The sequence below is a fragment of the Malania oleifera genome, chromosome 3 (genome assembly GCF_029873635.1).
Source record: "Malania oleifera isolate guangnan ecotype guangnan chromosome 3, ASM2987363v1, whole genome shotgun sequence".
Classification (NCBI taxonomy): Eukaryota; Viridiplantae; Streptophyta; class Magnoliopsida; order Santalales; family Ximeniaceae; genus Malania; species Malania oleifera.
This window is the reverse complement of record NC_080419.1, coordinates 62,835,375-62,852,038: the sequence shown is the minus strand read 5'-3', so window position 1 is coordinate 62,852,038 and position 16,664 is coordinate 62,835,375. Positions and strand designations below refer to the sequence as shown.

The 16,664-nt window shown below is 32.6% G+C and overlaps 1 pseudogene; it reads right to left on the bottom strand.

The window, feature by feature from the left end:
- Positions 1-80: 80 nt before the first annotated feature.
- On the bottom strand, positions 81-14,962 carry LOC131151330 (phospholipase A1-Ialpha2, chloroplastic-like; annotated as a pseudogene).
- Between the last annotated feature and the right edge of the window lie 1,702 nt (positions 14,963-16,664).

Genomic DNA, 16,664 nt, shown 5'->3' with positions numbered 1-16,664 from the left:
ACGTTTGTTCATGACCTTGAAGCTTATATCAAGAGGAAATCTACACTTGATCCTGTTATCTCAGTAAACTTATATAAGCTTCAAGAGGAAATCTGCACTTGATCCTGACATCTCAGTAAACTTATTTAAGCTTCAAGGTCATGAACAAACGTAGGATTTTGCTTCATAAAAAGTTGATCGCCACTTCAACACCCACGTGAGCGTAACACGAGCAACTCCATGGAAACTCGTATCTCCCTCCTAAAATCCTAAAATTTTCATTGAACACAACCCCAGGCATCTTGGTGTTTGGGTCCCTGACATTGGCTATTCTTAGAACTTTCACACCCAGCTCCTCGCAACTTTCCTTGAGGTCGGCATTCCCGACTCTTGGGCTGGCGAATGCGAAAACTGTGATCGGGATTTCTCGGTCCAATCCGCAGTTCCTATTCAATCCAAGCTCGGCAACATCGTAGGCAAACAGAACACCCAGTGAACTCCCCATGCTGAGCCCAGCCACAGTTATGCTCAATTCCTCACCTTTAAACTTGTTTATAAGCCGGGTCAGTTCAGAAAGAAGCTGCTCGCGACAGCTTCCGAGCCCAAACTTGCCATTCTTTTCGTCCGAAGTATACATGCTGAGAAACCCCGACTCAACCTTAACATCGGACTGTGGGTTCTGGGGATCTAACCGCGGCGGAGTCCAGGAGCTCATTAGGTTGACGATCCACTCCGTAGTTGTCATTGTCCCTCGAAACGTTACCAGAATATCTCTTCTACCTATCCTCGTGATCACGTCGTCCTTGGATGACACGGCAATGAATCCGATCCAGTGGCCACAAAACGCTACATTTCTTATTGGAGTGGTGATGTGGGGGGTGGCATAGATGTACTCAGTTACCTCATATTATCCCTGTAATTTGGATAATATCTTATGATTTTAGGGAAGTTTGTATTAAACAGTTTTTAGCATTTAGATTCTTTTTTTAGACCTCATATATGCTGAAGAAAATCAACCCTTCTAAGTATTAGGCAGCTAATGGAAGCTTATATTAGGCATGTAGTATCATCCAACTTATAGTACAATTTACACTGAAAATTTTGGATTTAAATGCCATGAAATATTTGGTAAATTGTGTACAGTTTCTTTAGATCAGTATAGGCTATGATTTTTTTTAGTTTAACTTTCATTTGTACTAATTTGATTAAGAGAGAATGAAAACAGTTCTACTATGAATGAGGTATTTCCATGTTTCTAAACTTGATTTCTTATTTCATTTAAATAATTAATAGTGAAGAATAAGGTCAAATTAATTATTTAGACGTAAGAAATATGCATTTGGATGCATAGAAGGATAAGGTACAAGGTTGTGTTGGTGTGGACCCCACATCACTTTAATGCATCCATCCCATTGGAATAATATTTTGTAATGGGTAGGTTGTAGATCTTATAAGAAGAAACATGCCCATTATAAGTATTTTTTTAAAAAAATTTATACCTTAAGGGTCCGTTTGAATCAAGGATTTTAGTGGGAGAAGGAAAGGAAGGGAAAATGAGAAGAAAACTTTTTTTTTTTTTCATTATACTTTTCTCTTTATATCAAATACTACTAAAAATAAAAAGTTTGTTATAATATGATTAAAAATTAAGAAAAATTAAATGAGAATAATATATAAAACTAATTTTTTATTGATTCGATATATTTTCTTATTTAATACTACTAAAAATAAAAAGTTTGTTATAATATGATTAAAAATTAAGAAAAATTAAATGAGAATAATATATAAAACTAATTTTTTATTGATTCAATATATTTTCTTATTTATTTTTCAATATCCTCGATAACCAAACATGAGAAATTGGACTATTTTATGTTCTCCTTTTCTTTCCCTAATATTTTCCAAGTTCCAAACAGGGCGTAAAGAAAATAAAAATAACTTTATCTAATTTGTACTTTTATTAATTCGTAATATTGTTAGAAATATACATATATATATATATATATATATATATCTATATGCATACATACTGTTGGTCAATATAATTATTTTAACTAAATAAAAAGTTTTCTTTTATTTTTAACAATAATTTATAATCATTCTAAATGTTATTTTATTTTAATTTTCTTGAATTACATTACAATATAGAAATTTATTTATTTTACAATTTTTTTTTATTTAGAAGTTTACATTGTCAAATTTATTTGTTCTAGAAATGTGTATTTTTAAAGATTAGAGTACTTTTTTCAACCAATTGATCATATTTTTAAAGATTAGTTATTTTGTAATACTCTTATAATTTGAATTTGTTGGGATTCACATGGCCTCTAATTACAAGACACAATTTAATCAAACCCATTCCCCATACATTCTCTCATACAGACTTAAACTCAGCCCTCCCCTCAACTATTGTAGGGGGAAACAACAAACTAATAGGTTAAAGCCTTATTTGCTTTACATGTTCTGATCATTGTTTATTTTTCATGCATAAAAATTTTGATCCCATGTAATTTACATGTTTTTATGACTAGTATATATAAATTAAAATAGTAAAATAGTTTACATATTATGTATTTTTTTTCCCGAGAATTTAAATATATAAATATATATATATATATATATATTATAATGCTATTGTATTGTTATCTTATATTTGTACTTAATTAATTGAATGTGTCAAAGCTCGTGCCACAGACACTTTATTCTTTACTATAGTGCTTGCCTGCAATTTGGAAAGCTTACCATGGTGATGACAAGGCAGTTGAAGAAGCAAACACGGGAGACAAGGACATTAAATACTTAGCAATTCCCACACAAACATGGGAGACAAAGACATTAAATATACCAACTTACTAGACACATTAATGACTCTCACAACTTACTAAAAACTCATGCAAGCTAAGTTGTCTTACAAATTACAAATTAAATGTAAAGATAAAAAGTCAAAAAGCCAAGTCCCCCAATTGAATAGCACGCCATTAATAAGTAGATTACAGCCATTAAGTAAGATTAACTCCATAAAAAACTTGGATTAAGTTTATTAAATTTTCATCATTCTTTGGGTCAAGCCTAGAGTGCCCCGTTTTTGAATAAGCCCAAATATCTTGAATCAGCCCATGAAGTGCTTCTTTGATCTTTTTGGATCTCGCTCTAGTGATAGACTCAACAGGAACATGCAGTGGATCCTTTGATGGTGCTTGTTGATTCTTATCATTTTCCTTTTGCACATGGCGATGTGGCCTACTTCGCCTTTTAGACTAAGTCACAAGTCGCCCTTATCACTTGAGCCAACCCGGCTAAGCACTGCCTTTTGTATATTGGAGGATTGACTTTGAAGTCAATAGATTGGCACCCCAAATAGGAATTTATATGTTCTCAAGAATAACCTCGACAATCTTTGTTACTAGGTCCGCCCTAAAAACTTAGCAAAATGAGGGCATTTTGGGAATGGCAATGTATGCATATTCTAGAAATTTTCGACACTCTAGTATTGTATGTATTGACATGGTTGTATGTATTTTGTTTTTCACTGCATAGGTAGTTTATTGAGTTCCAGATTCCACAGTCCCTATCCGGTCTATGATGATAGTTTGGTTTTATTAGATGGTATTAAAGTAGTGAAATTTTACAGTTATATATATATATATAAAGGAAAAAAATGGTAGGGAAAATCAAGTCGTTCGGTTTTGTATCAGAGCCTAGGTTGCTAGATTTTGTAGAATTTAGAGTGTTGTGGAAGCAATACCAGAGTAGAGGAAAGGATCTGAGTTTTTGTTTTGTGGTCGGAGTTCAGGATTTCCATGGTGGTTTCTATGTCTTTTCTAGGGTGACAATTTCAGGAAAGTCATAGTAAACTATTGTCGGGTCATGTGTCTATGTCATGGGATTGAATTTTGAAGTAATGTCAAGGAGATTATTTAACAACCTCGAATTTATATAATAATAATAATAATAATAATAATAATAATAATAATAATAATAATTATTATTATTATTATTATTATTATTATTATTATTATTTCACTTAGGAACTATTCTGATATCCCCTGCTATGAAACTCGAGCCATGAAAGGCACCAGGGTAATCCTGTATACAATAATCATACCTACGTAGCGGAAACATAAGTCATACAATCGTAAATACCATACAATACCAGGAATCTGTATCTCTAAACCATAGCTAAATAATACACCTCTCCAGAAATATCTATCTCAAAAGAACAAAACCCTATACAAACATACCCAATAACCAGGGTAACCAAGTAAACTTTCTATCTGCAAGCCTGATCTGCTCACTTGGTTGGCTCACCTGAAAAATGTTAAAGTCTTGGGGTGAGTCGACACTCAGCAAATGGAAATATGCTATTACTAGTGTGTGGAAACTAAGTTATATATACTTTAAATAACATATGAGTTGTAATAAAGGATAAATCTGTAAAGCATATTTTACATTTTTCGCAGTTTAAAAGATAACTATATCATCTGAGTTTTCTACTTTTCATACTGCTAATATCATACTATATTTAAAAAATACTGTAAAACAATATACATATACATAATTGAGCTTTATCCCTAGAACTCTGTATGTCATGATTTTGCCCTTCATGACAAGGTTGTGCAGCCCGTAGGTGGGACTTAATCTGGTTGGCCCTCCAAATAAGTCACTATACTCTACACTACCTCAGCCCGACCAAACTGTATACTTTCCTAAGCGCGAGACTAGCTGCTATCTCGTCAAACTGGCACCCTCAACCTAGAAAATTGGAGAGCTACTTACACATCGAGCACAGTTGACGGTACCCACACACTATTTGAGATATGTGGTTGCACTCTATCTATATTAACAATGGTAATGTGTTCTCTATTCTGTATCTATATATGTTTGTAATCTTTTCATAGGGATCTGATACTATATATACACATATATACTCTTTTACTGTTTTTATCATGTTTCCAAAATAATCATAACACTATAATTATGTACTGTAAATGCTATAATATCTTAATAATTGTAACATCTTGATGCTATACTATATAATCTGTTTGTATACTCTGAGTGCTATGGCATTTAAGAAAAACATGACATACTGTAAATATTGTATAAACTGATCTGTATAAAAATTGTAATGTACTGATTCTGAATAAACTGTTGTTAGCCCTGTCAGTTACACTATCTTGGTTTATATGTTTTGATGATATTAACCTATTTGTTGTCTCTAGTATTTTCCATCCTTGCAGATCTTATCTAGTATAGGTACAAAGTGTCAGATACACAGAGGTACCAAATCAAAAGCAAAGATTGGACCTAGTAGATATCAAATAGAAAAGATCGGAAGGACACTGACTTAGAAGCACCAAAGCACATCCCAGAGTTTTTATTGTGTATAAATTAATTGTACTTAGTTACCTCATATTATCCCTGTAATTTGGATAATATTTTATGATTTTAGGGAAGTTTGTATTAAACAGTTTTTAGCATTTAGATTCTTTTTTTAGACCTCATATATGTTGAAGAAAATCAACCCTTCTAAGTATTTGGTTGCTAATGGAAGCTTATATTAGCCATGTTGTATCATCCAACTTATAGTACAATTTACACTGAAAATTTTGGATTTAAATGCCATGAAATTTTTGTTAAATTGTGTACAGTTTCTTTAGATGAGTATAGGCTATGATTTTTTTTAGTTTAACTTTCATTTGTACTAATTTGATTAAGAGAGAATGAAAACAGTTCTACTATGAATGAGGTATTTCCATGTTTCTAAACTTGGTTTCTTATTTCATTAAAATAATTAATAGTGAAGAATAAGGTCAAATTAATTATTTAGCCTTAAGAAATATGCATTTGGATGCATAGACGGATAAGGTACAAGGTTGTGTTGGTGTGGATCCCACATCACTTTAATGTATCCATCCCATTGGAATAATATTTTGTAATGCGTAGGTTGTAGATCTTATATGAAGAAACATGCCTATTATACGTATTTTTTTAAAAAAAATTTATACCTTAAGGGTCCGTTTGAATCAAGGATTTTAGTGGGAGAAGGAAAGGAAGGGAAAATGAGAAGAAAACTTCTTTTTTTTTTTCATTATACTTTTCTCTTTATATCAAATACTACTAAAAATAAAAAGTTTGTTATAATATGATTAAAAATTAATAAAAATTAAATGTGAATAATATATAAAACTAATTTTTTATTGATTCGATATATTTTCTTATTATTTTTCAATTTCCTCGATAACCAAACATGAGAAATTGGATTACTTTATGTTTTCTTTTTCTTTCCCTAATATTTTCCAAGTTCCAAACGGAGCCGCATATCTAAGTCTCGATCTTGCTGTTTAAGTTCAGATTTATTTTTCAACTTTTCTCTACTTTTGAGATGCAAAATCATGCCAAAGACAAAGCAAGTTGCTCACAAACATGTCTCTTTTGGTCAAGAAAACACAGAGCAAATTTATTACTAGCTCTTGACTCAAGGAGCAAAGAAACTCTACAACGAACATCTTTGTTCCGTAGAACCCATTTTTGGTAAGATCTTAGATATGCATTTTATGGAGGAAAATTTTCCCAATATTCTTCAGATGTTCGCTACTTTAAGTTGGGATAATTTCATTACTTATCAACCCAAAGGCGTATATACAAACCTAGTCCACTTATTTTATGCAAACTTAGGAAGGGAAGGAACTATCTACACAACCCAAATCATGAACAAATCTGTTGCACTCGCCCCACAAACAATAGCTGAGCGATGTAGAATTCAGTATGGGGAGTTTGAATGTCCAAAGTTAGGACAAACTTGGTTGATGGAACATGGGTTTACCCTTCAAGCATTTTTGCCTTCGATATTATCTGAACCACTAACTCAGTTTGGTCATCCACCTTTGTAGCAATTAACTCTTCAGGCCAAGATCATTCACTTGCTTAAAAAATATAACATTCTACCTAGGAGTGGGTCATGAGGCCATATTTCCTATTTGGACTGTTTTGTTATGTGGTGTATCTATACAAGCAAGCGTCTTAATCTTCTTACCCTTATACTCAAATGGATTATCTGAAAAGAATAAATTAGATGAGTTATACTCCCTTATGGAGGAACTCTTAATCTCATTTTTGAGTACCTGGGTCTAGCTCTTTGCTCAACATTGTTTATCAAACGAAAGAACTCCGATAGATTTTCATCCACCATCATAAAGCTAATGGTATATGAGTATGATGGTGCACTTGGTTGGATCCCCAAATACCGACATCCTTTGAGAGATAATATAAATGTACAAATGGAGTAGGGACATGAACATACTCAGAGGAATGATCCACCCCATGAAGTACCACCTGCTCCTGCTCATGCTGCTATTGAACCTCCTAGCTACTTGGTTTTTGGATTATCAGCGAGATATGGATGCGCAATATAGTGTTATTCATGCATATATAAAATCTAAATATAATGCACTTCAGCAGACCTTCCAATCCAACTTCAGTTCCATTAATCATCAACTCACCCGGATTGAAAGCAACATGTGTAGTGTTTCCTTATCAAAAGAGAAAGCTCCCAGGGAAGCGAGTTCAAATGATGTGGACGATGACAATGATGAGGAGGATGAGAACTCATCCGGTGAAGATGATACTAAGAAAGACTAAATGAGAGTTGTTGTTAGAGAAATTTCTTTGAAACATTGTTTTTCTGATTGTAATTATTTCTTTTGTTTTTGCAAACAGTTTTAACTTGTAATATATTCTAATATTGTTTGCAATCATGATATATTGTAGTTAAGCAAAATTGAATACGTTTGCATGCCAAATGTTGTATGATTGATTGTGACTTTCTGCTGATTATCATCTTTGTGAACTACATGTTGTATTTTTTGGCAAACTTATGTTTTCTACATATGTTTTATTGAGTATCCTTTTTTCTAATGCCAAAAGGGGGAGAACAAGCAAAAGGTATGTAGTGATACTATATACTATGAACTGGGGGAGAATACTATGAACTTAGAGAACAAGAAAAATGAAAGCAAATTGAAAATATACTCTTACTTAAAATATGTTGAACTGAAAATATGCTTGTACTTGTATTTTCCTAAAGGCAAGAATACTGAAATTTTTTTTTCCATTTACTTTGTAATCATACTTATTATCAGGGTGAGTCTTATCAAGGCTACCTTATTTTGCTCCTTATTAGTCATCATTAAAAAAGGGGGAGATTTTTTTGCCTAACAAGGCTTAATCTTGGTTTTGATAATGACAAACTAAGGAATCTAATTGTGCTTTCAAGTGAATTTAAAGAAATTATGTCTTACAAGCATAATGGTTCATATTTAAAGTTTAAAAGCCATGAAGAACACAAAATGAATAAAGATTGGCTAAACCTTGGATGAAAGCTTCAAGACATAAGGACTTAGATCTTATTTCATGTTTAATGTAATAGAAGTCTCATGTAAGTACTTCTCAAGTTTAAGTTTGTTTATGAAGCTCATAGGATAAATTGAACTTAGAGACCTATTTCAATAACTAAGAAAATATCTTTTTAAAGTCCAAATATCTTTTCAAAAGGAATACAAAAGAGTTTTGGAATAAGGAACATTGAATTTCATAAGAATCTGAACAACTTGGTCTAACATCAGTGAGTTCGGGCATCTGGACACTTGGTTCAGTCGACCGAATGGGTACTACTATTGTTAAAGCCTAGACATTGTTGGTTTGGGCAACCGAACTGAAAGTTTCATCAACCGAATAAGTTCAAGCGACCGAACCTAAAGTTCAGTCAACCAAAAGGCTACTTTCTGATTTGAAATTCATGATTTAATGGTTTGGGTGACTCAACTACCAGTTCTGTCAACCAAAATACGCGATTTAAGTTGCAAATAGTGTGATTTCTTTTCGTTTTCAAAAGATATTGTTACCAAAATTTGGACAAATGGTCAGAATTCAAACTTGGCTATTTAAATCTAACCCTAGCAGTGTTAGGGGAACCAAATCGCTAAAAAACACATTGATTTCATCTTTCAAACATTGTTGTGCACCGTTCTTCATCGCTACAAAATCTTTTCGGGTTTTTATTCTTTGATTGATTATCTTTCAATCCAAAAAACCTAGAAAACCTCTTGAGTTTTGTTGCAATTTATCTTTGAGAGTATATTGGTGATTTTAGCTTGTACAAATTCGCTCTTTTAAGAGAATTTCTTATTGTACGAAAATCTACTGCTGTTTTGATTGTAAAACAAATGATTCGAGTATTGAATCGGAGACAAACGAGAGGGTGTTTTTGATTGAGAGGTGCTCCACCTACTAAAATGAGAGAGTAAAATGAGAGAGGTGCTCCACCTACTGAAAGGAGAGAGGTACTCCACCTATTTAATGGAGAGAGTTAGTAAAATCCTCACAGCGGGTTTCTTAAGGCAAGGATGTAGGCACGTTGCCGTACCTTATAAAAAATCTTGTCGTCATTCTTATCCCATATCTTTTACTTTCAAGCACATATATACTGATCTTATCTGCTATAAATGATTTAAATATGATTTGGGAATGTTGTAAATGATTCAATTTGATTTGTAGATGTCTTGAATGTTTTAAATATCCTTTGTGAACAAACTATGCTGTAGCTACAAATTCACACTTGATTTAATTTTTTGGGATTACTTCATTTTGCTTGATTAATTATTTAAATACAACAATAAATATTTTTGTGGATGAACATATTGTTATTAACATTAATCTGCTAAGAATATTGTTAATATTGAGATTTGGTTTCATATTTAGGATTGCTGATTGGTATAGTGGTTCGCTGATTAGAATTCCGTGGTAATTGAAATAGTTAGAGCACATGGTAAATAAGTTTTAAAATCGATTAAGCCTCCGCACGTTAAATTTTAAAATATTTAATTTACCCCCTTCCCCTCTTGGGATTACACCATCACTTTCAGTTTACATAGGCAATATATTGAATAAATGATAGATTCAATCAGGACATTCACAAATTACGGTTATCCATAAGATTGAAACTTGTCACTTTGATCTAAAGTGCAAAATCTTAAAATAGGTCAAGATTTAGGCTAAGTACTCTTTGGAAATAAAATACTAATTTAGCTAATACAAGGGCAGATTTTAAAGACATCTTAAGAAATTGTTTAACTATAGCAATTGAAGAATTGTGTTCTTGATAGTTATTTTTTACCTGAAAAATTGAAGAGACCGAGCAAAGTATATGCAAAATTAAACCCAAAATACAAAGAAAATTTTCGTAATTTAGGGTAACCGACCAACTCTTTTCTGTTCTTTAAGCTTGGGGCCACTCGATAGTGGTCGATCAAATTCTTCAAGCATTTGATCGATCCAATGAAAATTTGAAATTTTGATTTGTTTTCATTTGATTGGCCAATGGATCTTGACATGCCAAGTGTCTTAGAGGTAGGCATATGTCAAGCAACGAATAAGGTAGTTGGTAGTTGGTGGTTAATAATTTGAATTTTTGAAATTTAAATTCAAATAGTGTTTCCCGCCATCCCATGATCAGTCTATAAAGAGACCATTTTTGAAAAAATTTGGGGTACGTCCAAGTGAGGGTAATGAGTGGAAAATTGAAATATTCCATGCATCTTTAGAGGGTCAAAAGGGGGGGGGGTGTGTTTGAATTTAAGTTTGAATAGAATTACATTCTATCTTTCATTCTTGTTTTAATTGTTCTTTGGGGTGCGTGAATTCATTAGTGTGCCCTCCACTTGATCTACATTTTTTTTTCCGGTGACATAAGGTTAGTCTTTAAACCCTTTTATTTCATTTGCTTTCTTGTTTTGGTTTGCATTTTCCATGTCAAGAATGTTTGCATATATGTGACATCAAATTTTATTTCACGCATGCTCTTACATTTTCATAAGTAGATCATGTCTTCTATGGACGTTAGAATGTGCTAATTTTTAGAATTTATGAAATAATTTTCATCAAAACATCAAAAAATAGGGGATATAATTTGAAGCTCAACATATACCCTAGACTGACCTTAGGACTCATGCATCTCATGAACATCATTAGGGGATATTTATGAACTTAGAAATATTTTTAAAACCCTGAAAAATATTTTTACAAAAGAGCCAAGAAAGAGAGTAAAGTAGATTTTTGAAACTAAAAAGAAAAATTCAGGAAAGGTTCAGTTCAGAAGACCGAACTTCAAGTTCAGTTGTCTGAAGATTGAACTTTAGAAGATTGAAGTTAACCTCAGTAAAGAATTTCTTTAAAAGACCAAAGATTAAGTTCAGTCGTCTGAATAATTTATGGTGAAACAGAGAACTTGGTAGAAGCACCTCAGAAGACTAAACTCAGACTTAATTCGTCTAAACCCAATACTTTAGAAGACTGTACCCCAACTTCAGTCATCTAACCCTGTGTCCAGGTTAATTTTTTGAAACTCTAAGGAACTTCAGTCGTTTGGGCCTTAACCCTCAGTCGTCTAAACCTGTGGGAAAGTTTAAAATTTTAATTTTTAATAAGAGAACTCGCAAATTATTTTTTGATCCAACGGTTGAGATTTATTATAAGGGCAAGATACCTATATATTAAACATCTAAACCCTAGTGCTAAAGAAAAGATCAACAAGAATAAGGAGAAAAAACCTTTGACATACGTTTGAGGAGATTGCATGTTTAACACAACTTTGAACACACTGCTGAAACTTTAGATTGAGATTTCAAAGTTCTTACATCCAATCTGAGCTAAGGCTATCTCAATTTTCAAAAGACAATCTAGCAATCATTGTGCAATCTTTTTGGTATTGAGGTTTGGTAAATCAATTTGCACATTAATATTTATTCTCATAGAGTTTTTCATATAAATTGATTTGCTTGTTGATATATATCTTTCAATGAACTTTTCATCTCAAAATCTGTTATTGAATGTAAGCTTAGTGATTGATCTTGAGTGTATTTACTTATAGATTATTTAGATAAGATCACTACTTAAGAAAGGTTTTTGCCATTGGTTAAACAATTTTGATTCAAGTGTGTATTCAGGCTTTATATCTTAGATATCTTAAAACCACTTGATTAAATATCCTTAGTGTTCATAACTATTTATTTTATTGAGGGATATTTTATGGAAAACATTATATTTAGTTTTTGATCTTTGGAAATCATATTATATATATATATATATATATATATATGTATATTTGCATTTTACAAAGATCATTTTGTGATTGAATATTTGAAAGAAAGCCTTTTGATTTTGATCGATATAATATTCAAGACAAACCTTTTGATAAGTTTACATTTGATATTCGTGCATTTTCGCAAAGTGAACTAGAACCCAAATTTTCTCCAAAGCTTTTACTGATATCATTATTTTGAGAGTTTTGATAAAAAGGGAAATTGTGTGTTGAAGCATATCATTCTTCTAATGATTATATTGTTACATACATACTGAGCTTCATGTTTCATCATATGGATATGTGTTCGGAATTTCAATTGTACTAATTAGATTTGTTAGAAGTGAATCTTGAGTTGTTTTGCAAACATGATATTATATTGTAATCAGGGTTCATATTGTGATCCGAGTGAGGAGGAAGTTGTGCCTCTTGTAAGTAGTGGATGTAAGGGAAGCTCTATCCCAATTTAAGGAGCAAGGATATAGTGGAATCCTTGAGTGGGTTGCTCAAGGCGTGGACGTAGGCCGAGTTGGCTGAACCTTATAAAATCATGTTTGCCTTCTCTTTTCTTTTATCTTTTTATTTTTTGCATCGCATTTCAATATCTAGTTTGCACGTGTATGTTGAATAACTCCATACGCACTTAATTGGGTAAAAAGAATTCATTGATATAGTAATTTAAATCAGCCTCAAATTCCTGCAATTAATTTGTTAAATATAGAAATAGGGATTAATTGGTAAATAATCTGAAAGTTTTTTAAAATACCCAATTCACCCCCCCTCTTAGGATTACACTTAAATTAACAGCCCTCTTCCCATCTAGAAGCTCCCCCTAATCCCAAGTCTGATTCTTATGAAACAACTCTATTTCCTCAATTATAACACCCATCCACCTACTTTTTCCCTAGTCGTGCACTCCCTCTTGAAAAGTAGTTGGATCATTGCAATTAGTAATGAAAGTATGATATTCTAAATTATCAAATACATACCTGGGTAGTGGTCTAATAGTGCGTATGGATCTCCATATAGAAACACTATCAACTTGCTGGTTTCTGAGGATAGAACTCCCTGCCACCAAGGGACCAAGATCATTGCCCTGAGTTTCTAACTCCACTTGCACAACATGAGCCTTTGCTCCATTTTTCTAGCTATTTCTCTTCATCATCTTCTTGAGTATGCTTCACCATAGTTTTCTCATCGAAAATGACATCTTTACTTGTCACCATCTTGTTTGTCATTGGATCCCACGACTTGAACCCCTACACACCTTTCTGATACCTAAGAAAAATGCAGTATCTAGATTTCGCATCAAGCTTTGATCTCTCCTCACTAGATATGTGTACATAAGCTGGACAACTGAATACCCTCAAATAGGAGTAGTCTACCACATTACCTGTCCATACCTATTTTTCCACCTTCCCCTCTAGTGATGCCCTTAGCGATCGGTTTACCAAGAAAAAAGCAATACTAACTGCCTTGGCCAAGAAGTTCTTCTCTAGCCATGCATTCAGCCTGAGACAACAAACTCTTTTAGCTAGAGTTCGATTCATTCTTTGAACACAAAACTAGCAAAATTTTAACTTACATGTTTTCATACCCTTCAAGAGTTTTCTCTTGTGAATTTATTTCATGTCATGCTCACCTATATGCCCTAGCCACATATGCAATAAAATGGTGTCATCAAATTCAAAATCTACGACTACAGCTCCACCTACAACTGTAGTGCCTATTAGTGTATAAATGTTTTCATCTAACTTTTGCCTTTTCATCACCATTAGAGCGCCTTTACACACCTTCATAACTCCACTTTCAGACTTGTAACTAAATCTGTTACAATCCAAAGTGTCTAATGAAATTAGACTCTTCTGTAGATTTGGAAGGTGTCTTACATCACATAGGGTTCTTATAGGACCATCAAACATCTTAATTCTTACATTTCCTATTCTAATGATTTTACATAAAACAACATTACCCATAAGAAATGAACCTAAATTAACCGACTTGTAAGTGCCAAACCACTCCTTATTTGGAGTCATGTAGTAAGAACATGCCGAGTCTAAGATCCAAGAGTCTGTGAGGCTATCCAACCCTGACGAAACTGAAAGTATGTCACCATCATTGCATTCTAAATTTCCTTTTTTAACTATATTTAATTTTATGATTTGGAAGTGTCTTCTTTCTTTTCAGCATTCCCTTTCTTCCATCTCGAACAATACGGTTTTATGTGCCCTTTTTTTTTACTGTACTTAAACACAAGATATCCTTTTTCTTCTTGAACTAAGATTGAGACTTATTTTGATTTGATACATTTTTGAAATTTTCTCTCCCACATTCATGGTTACCCTTCACCACAAACCCTTCACCGTGTGAAATTTCATCGTTGAATTTCTTTCTTTGATGAAGTCTCAATAATGCGCATGTTACCTCTTTTAAATTCAGGGTCCCTTTACCCCATGTAAGAGTCGTAACCAAGTTCTCAAAAGCGTGAGATGCTAGTAGGGAATTCAGTAGCATCAGCGCCTTGTCATTTTCCTTGAATTTCACATCATCCCACATTAAATCACTTATGATTTGATTGAATGCATTGATGTGTTGCTTCAAATCAGAGCCTTCTACCATCTTAAGCCAATATAACTTTAACTTAAGAAAAAGTTTATTTGTAATAAGCTTAGACATGTACCAGCTATCAAGCTTTTTCCAAATAGTCACAGGAGAATCCTCTTCCATGACGTGATATAGCTCGTCATTGGCCAAACACAATCGTATAGTAGCCACAACTTTTGCCTCCAATTCCTTCCAATTTTCCTTATCCATGCCTTTCAGTCGAACATCATACAAGGCCTTCACCATCCCTTGCTACACAAGAAAATCTTCCGCCCTTCTCTGCTACAGACCGAAATTCCTAGTTCCATCAAACTTGACAATGTCAAATTTTGCAGATGAAGTACCCGAAGCCATTACAATAATGTTTTGCTACCAATTTTTTTGTATAGATTGAATTGCACAGCGGAATATTGAATCAATCAAATGCAACAATCAATGATAAAACAATTAAAGAATACAACCACGCGGTATGTATGAAAGCAATAAAAACAACATAAGGAACTACGTGGTTCGGCAATGCCTACATCCATGAGAGTAATCAGTAAAGATTTCTGACTATCTGGTGTTAAAGACACTTATAATGTTACAAATACATCACAAAATGACATATAAATAGAGTTCCCAAAGGCTTTCCCTCCAAACCCCAACTAACTTAACACCTCTCATTCAAAATTCAAAAATCCGCACTGGGTTCCTGAGCCAAATCATCGACTATTTGGGCCAAACCATCAACGATTTCAGATAGAATGAAATTGTATGAAATTGGGTGCCAAACCATCGATGGTTTTCATGCTGCTCCGCCAATACTTTGATTTTCTACTATGTTCTCTCTTTGTACATGCATCTCATTCAATATATGAGCCACATATCACAACGTGATTTTTTACACTTCACTAGCTCTTCAAAAAAGTCACCAAGCTAGTTAATTAGTAACAAAATATGTCACCTAAGTCCGATGTCGACTATGCTAGATCATATTAGTGTTTACATCTATTCGATTTCATGTTTATGCATAAAAATAGTTTTCAATATTAAAAAAATTGTAATATGTAATTTACACAAAATTGTAATATATGATTTATAAAGGTTTTTAAAAATAAGTTAAGATCATTTTATTCCATTTAAAAAAAAACTTACTTCTAATATAATTAATTTTCATTAAAAAAAATTCACAGATTATAACTTTTTATAATTTTAAAAACATTTAGTAGTCACAACAAAATGATAAAATGATTTTAATTTTTAACTAAATCATAGGAAGGTTCATGCAACTTAAAAGAAAAAACAAAAACAAAAAAACCACTACCCGACACATTTTGAATTAACCGAATTAAATTGGGCATGTGGCTATAAAATAATGCTTCAGTTCCACCAGCCTATATGGCATAGCCATCTTTGTGCAATGCATGTGGGTCACTGCAGGTGGTCAAAAGGTGATATTTAAAAATAAATAATAGAAGGACTAGATTTAAGGAAGAAAAAGATTTTTACGCAGATGAAGTATTAGAATGAAGTCTAACCTAGAGAATGTTTTTCATTCTCATAAGATATGTTTCTGAACTAGTTCAAGTTTGGTGTATTAACATAACTAGAGAGTTGTTAATCATACAACTATATGAAAATCGAGTTCGGAAAATTCAAAATATACTGGATAGTAATTTTTTTTTATTTGCCTCTAACAAATCTACGAGAGAGAGAGAGAGAGAAGAAAAAAACAAAGAGTCTTGTGTTGAATTAAATTAGTAATAAAAATATAGTATAAATAAGTTTGCAGAAAATTACAAGTTGAAATAAATATTATGCTTTCTTTGATTTAATTGAGCTTTTGGAGCTTTGCAATTATTCAGAAAGATTTATATATATTTGCATATATATTTCTATAGAGTCTATATAAATAAGCTCTGTTGTAGAATATAATTTTTTATTCATTTTATGTCATACATACTCT